Source organism: Echinops telfairi, unplaced genomic scaffold, assembly GCF_000313985.2.
Source record: "Echinops telfairi isolate 266 unplaced genomic scaffold, ASM31398v2 ScPeMD7_7469;HRSCAF=8507_0, whole genome shotgun sequence".
In the NCBI taxonomy this organism is placed as follows: Eukaryota; Metazoa; Chordata; class Mammalia; order Afrosoricida; family Tenrecidae; genus Echinops; species Echinops telfairi.
The window spans coordinates 47,502,887-47,508,754 of record NW_022111372.1 but is presented as its reverse complement, the minus strand read 5'-3'; the positions used below and the strand labels follow the sequence as shown (position 1 = coordinate 47,508,754).

The 5,868-nt window shown below is 43.7% G+C and overlaps 1 non-coding gene across 1 annotated transcript; it reads left to right on the top strand.

Annotated features, from left to right (window-relative positions):
* Positions 1-448: 448 nt before the first annotated feature.
* LOC115873574 lies at positions 449-589 on the top strand. The gene has a single exon (XR_004048474.1). It is a non-coding gene; the product is annotated as a U4 spliceosomal RNA (small nuclear RNA).
* Positions 590-5,868: the final 5,279 nt, after the last annotated feature.

The window sequence follows — 5,868 nt, the reverse complement described above, 5'->3', positions numbered from 1 at the left end:
AAAGGTTGGAGGTTCAAGTCTACCCAGAGGCTTCTCAGAAAAAAAGATCTGGTGATCTACTTCCAAAAAGTCAGCCGCTGGAGACTCTATAGAGCATAATTCTACTGTGGGAGGCATGGGGCCACCATGCGTTAGAATGGACTCATTGTCAATTAGTTCGTTGTTTTATTACCAGAGGGGGAAGAGGTGCTGTCCAGCACTCATACACATTCTGTCTTGGCTCCTTTCAAGATCATCCAGATCCAATAAAAACTCATCGTTTTTATGACACTCGTTGCAGAACCAGGCTTGCTGAAGGGCCAGTATAACTTTGGCTTTGTTTAAATCATTCCTATATCATTTTTATGTTCCTTTGATCCATCCAATCCTAATTTAGTAAACACACTCAAGGTTTATTTTTTAACATGGACTCGGGAAAGAGTCTTCCGTGAAAAAAATCTTTAAACTGAACTTTGCACAGTGGCGATATCATAGCCAGTGAGGTTTATCCAAGGTGCGATTATTGCTAATTGAAATCTTTTCCCAATACCCTGCCTTGATGACTTGAAATATAGTTGGCATTGACAATTTTTAACAGTCTCTATGGAGACTGAGAAAAAAAATTATTTAAAGTAATATATATTTAAATAATTTTATAAACTGATTACAAAAAGAATTCACACATATTACTTGTACATCGCTTGAAAAGTATTTTATGAGTCAGCTTTCACTAAGATATGATATAGTAACAAGTGATCCTCTCTCTCACATCTCAACAGAAGTTGATCTCTCACTCATGTTTTATGTTGCTAGAGGGTCAACTAAGCTCTGATTCATGTGTCTCCACCCCAGGGCCCAGGCTGAAGCATTAGCCCCACCTAGGAAACACTGTTCTTACAGCAGGGAAACAAAGCAGGCTTGCCCACACTATAGCTCTTACAGCTTCTGTTCTGACATAATACATGTCACCTTTGCTCAAATTCCATTGGCTAAAATGAGTCATATGGCCAAGTTCAAAGACAGCAGAGTCACTGGCCAAGGGTGGGTACCATAGGGCTTCTCATAGGGAAGGGAGACAAGTTACTAAGGACAATATTTTTTTATACCAGACGTATAAAACATAAAATAGAATTATCAATTCCATCACTCAGAGATACCCATTTTCACTTTTTTGGTAGATTTCCTTTATTATAGTCTGCTCTTGTTTTTCCCTTAGTGTTCTGCGATATTTAAGTCAACTGTGGAAGCCATCGGCCAAGGTTCTGTTGTTGTGCCTAAGCTTCTCTCACTGCCATCAAGTCAATTCTGACTCGTGGCAACCCTACAGAAACTGCCCCTGTGGGTGTCTAGAACTGTAACGCTTTACAGGAATAGAAAACCTCATCTTTCTCCTAAAGCCACTGCTGGTTTTGAACTGCTGACTTCCGGGTTAGCAGCCCAGTATGTAATTATCACAAGCAGATTCCCAGGCCCTTTTCCTGGTCAGTCTCAGTCTGGAAAAACAAAACAAACAAAGCTCACCATGATTGAGTCCATTCTGACCCACGTCAATCCAAAAGAACAGATTAGGAGGGCCTCAGGATGGCTGATGGGTTTGACCTGCTGACCTTGTGGTGAACAGTCCAATTTGTAATGCACTGTGGCACCAGAGAGGCCCCTGAAGTTTGTCCACCTTGGGTTATTTATGGGCATTTGAGATCATTTGTGTTTTAGATTTCAGCATTGTATCAACATTCAACCCAGCATAGTCTGACAAACTGATGGATCGAGGCAATCATATCTAATGTAATCAATTTGTGCAATTCAATCACAACCAAATGATCCAACCAGTTACCTTAGCCCCTACAGTCCCAACCTTGGCTGATCCTTAGCATCCCCTGGGGATTTGGCAAAACAGATCCCTGGGCTCCTCCCCCAAGAGGTTCTGTTCATTAAGTTGCAAATAGAGCTCAGGAGAAAGTTGAGGCTTGCTGCCCCAGTAAAGAAGATCGACAACTTCAGAAACTCATGGCCAACTGTAAATATTTATGGGGGCAGAGAGTTTTATCTTTCTCCCTTTGCACTGCCAGCCTTGTGATTAACCACACAATACCTAACACACAGTGCCACCAGGGCTCCTTCTAATTACAAAAGTAATTTTCATCATAGAATATACAAATAAAGAAAGAAAAAAATAAATGTTGGGAGCTCCGGTCAGGTAGCGGTTGCTCATTGGGCTGCTAACTGCAAAATCTGCAGTTTGAAACCATCAACTGCTCTGAGGGAGAAACTCACAGGGCAGTTCTATCCTGTCCTATAGGGTCACTATCAGTTGGCATCAATTCAAAAGTATTTGTCATAAAGCATGTTACACCTTACTGTTCCTGTTTCTGAGGTTGAGCTCAGCTTGCAATTTATCAGTACATTGACATAATTTCTTATGGTACAGTTGAAATTTAAAAACAGAAACAACCAAACATTTTGCTATAGAGTCAATTCTGACTCCCAGGGACCCTATTTAGGGCTTCCCAAACTGTAAATCTTTATAGGCGCAGTTGGGGGACTTGCATTGCCAACTTTTCGGTTAGCAGCCTGGTGTTCAACCCACATGCCACAGTGCTTCTTAAGACAATGTTAATATACAGCAAACTGTTCTAAGTCTGCAAAGAATGAGAGGTCAAGAAGTCAGACGGCATAACAGGGATGGCTCTTCTCTGCTACATAAGATGTTTGCTCAGGCTGGGATGTCCAAGATGGCTTCTCTGTTCATCTGTTTGACCTTCACTTAAGGGCTCAGACTCCAGGGACTGGCTGGATTGGCTCAACTGGAGCCACATTTCTGAAGCCTCATTTCTTCCTAATGGTGGAGTTCCTTGGTTCTCAGGACCTCTTCCTTTCCATGTGACCTTTCCATGTAGTCTTTCTAGAAGCAAGCAGACTTTTTACATGACAGCTCCCAGGTGATAACTGTCAGACCTTAAAGTTGAGCACGGTATTTGGCCCAGCATTATTTCGATTCAGTCCATTGGTTAAATTATGTGCCCAATGCAAATTCTCAAAGCAGGAGGTATCCCAGGGATGGATATTGGGAGGCATGGTTCATTGGGGTCATTCATGTTACATTCATATCATGGTGAAGATGTATCCACACATTTTCAGAATGCTCAGGAGTATGCCAGTAGGGATATGTTCTTTTTGGTTCAAGGTGCCCTTGATGTCAGTTTTCACATGGACATTGATGCTGGGGGTAGTGAAGTCCATGAGGTATAACCTGGCCCAGGCTTCATGCTCTAGACACAGCCCAGAATCTGAATGAGAAGGCCCACATGGTGCTGTGTTTTCCGACAACCACTGTCAGCTGTCAGGAGTGACTCTCTAGGAGTATCTATGCTGAGAACTGGAGGAGTCTTGCTCTTTGTCCTACCTTTCACCCATTCAGAATGCCCTACTTCATCTGGAAACTGAAAGGGAGGGGAAAGATGACCCAGAGGAATGAAAAACTCCGAGCTGCTTACATTACACATTGAGAAAGTGAAAAACCACCCTGATCGCGGAAAGCCGCCAGAGAGGCTATAATCGTCCCAACGGGTTTGGATAGAAACAGCTTTCTCAGAATATAAACAATAACAATGTTACTTCATGAGCATGGTGCAAGCGTACAAACGCAGGATAACTAAACAGCCTCCCCGCCGGCTCCTGTGAAGGACTATTGCTTGTTTATTGGTGACAACTCTAATCCTCTTTGTTCCTTCCATCACCTAGGGAAAAAAGTTTTAAGCTAGCAAGTCACCAGATGGCTCGTGCTTCCCAATAGCATCCAATTCAGAACTTGTCCCTGCTCCTGAAAGCCCCCACTGGACCATCAACACACATCCACATTCTAGTTGGCCCCACTCAGCTAGTCTTTCTGGTCCGTATGCTCTCCCTCAGTGTGACAAGTGACATTAGCCCAACTTTGTTTGAGTCTGAGTGTGATCTTACTGATCTTGGACAATATTTATGCCATCGTTTTATTCTCTCATTCAACAATATTTATTATGGACCTATCATATGGTCACCACTGTCTGATACAACCCTTTGGCTTTTTCTCATAAGGCTTCATGCTTGTACAACCCCACTCTGAACCGATGGGACCAGTTCAGTCACACAGATGCCTGCTGGCAATGGAGACATCATCCTAGTGTTAGGCACAGGGTGTAGCTCCTGAGGACATGACCTCAGCATGTGCAGAGAGGGAATAATATCCAGTCAAACCTTGAAGACTCCTAGGTTCTTCCTTCTACTCCTAGCTCGATTCTCTTGAGGAAGACACCTTATCACCTTTCAGAAGTGGGCTGAGCTGCGGGATTGACTGACCTCACCCTTCAGGCCATGAGTCCATCTTTTCACTTTGTGTCCCCTTCCAGGCACAAGGACCAGCCACACTAGGGCCAGGGCTGGAGCTGGTGTGAGATTGTTTCTGGAGAAGCCAGAATAAATAAAGGTAGAATAAATGCTAAATTCAGTTAGTGAAGCAGAGGGAAGAACTGAAGGTCAAGGTCAAACCCTACTGCTTGTCAGAGGAAAGGATGAGATCAATAGGGAAGGTTAGAAATAGCTTGATACCCAGAGATAGTAATACTGGCTACCATTTCTGAGGCCTATTCCAGATGTCAGTGTCTTGGGGGCATAGAGGCTTATGTGTTGAGTGTTACCACAGGTCAGTAGTTTGAATCCAGGTCAGTAGTTTGAATCCACCAGCTATTCAGAGGGAAAAGGATGTGGCTTTCTTATCCTGTAAACAGTTACGGTCTCAGAAAGCCACACGGGCCGGTCTACCCTGTCTGATAGGGTTACTATGAGTTGAATTGACTCGATAGCAGCAAGTTTGGTATTTCAGATGTCAACCTTAAGGGCGTGGTTTATATTACTTCCTTTTAAGCTTCTGTTTCTAGGGTCTCAAGACGGCCCTTGAGTTATCATTCACTGTAAGAATCAACAACAGGTTTTAGTTACGGCTGAAGTTTATTACAGCAAAAGTCCAGAATGAAAGCAATAGGAAAAAAGGAAAGTATCACTCAAAATCCCTAGAGGTCAGGTGCAGACTTCTAAAACCTCTCCCCACCAGACTCACACAGGACAGGATTTTATCTCTAACAGTAAACCATGGAGATACATGTACAATGTCTCTGCTCAAGAACCACCACTCGAGTCCCAGACTTTTATAAAGAGCTGGTCACAGAGGGACATCCTGCTATGTGATCAAAATTCAGGATAACCAAAGCTCAGGACCCCAACCATAAAACCAACCAGATCCATCGGCAATCTTGATGTCTGCAAACAATCATCCTGACCAGTTCTGAGAAGCTGGTACTTCTCAAAAAGGTCTACTATTCCAGGCATATACAACAACAACATCACACATAGTAGTACAAAGAATTAGTAATATAAAGAATATTCTGAGGGCCACACTCTGGGGATTGCCCAAGAATCAGTCATGGTTCTAGGCTCCCTAGAGACATGCAGTTATTGAGCAACCTGACCTGTTGTGTTCAGTTTTCCTGACAGCACTCAAGCAGCTTCCTCAGGGGGATTATTAGCCTATTTACAAAGGGAAAAACTGAGGCTCAAGTCTTGTTTTTGTGCATGTTGTTGTCTCCGTAGGTCTGTCTGAATAGGACAGGATGGGGGAACAATCTGGAGGAGAAAACAGTGGGACTGACAGTTCCAGGGGGACATGGGAGAGGGGGAGGGAAGGGAGGAGGTGTTAACAAACCCAGGGACAAGGGAACAACAAGCGATCCAAATTGGTGGGGAGGTGGGTGTGGGAGAGCTGGTAGGGCATGATCAAGGGGAATGTAACAAAGAGGAAGTGCTGAAATCCTGGTGGGGACTGAGCATGATAGTGGGACAGGAGGAGAATCAAGGGAA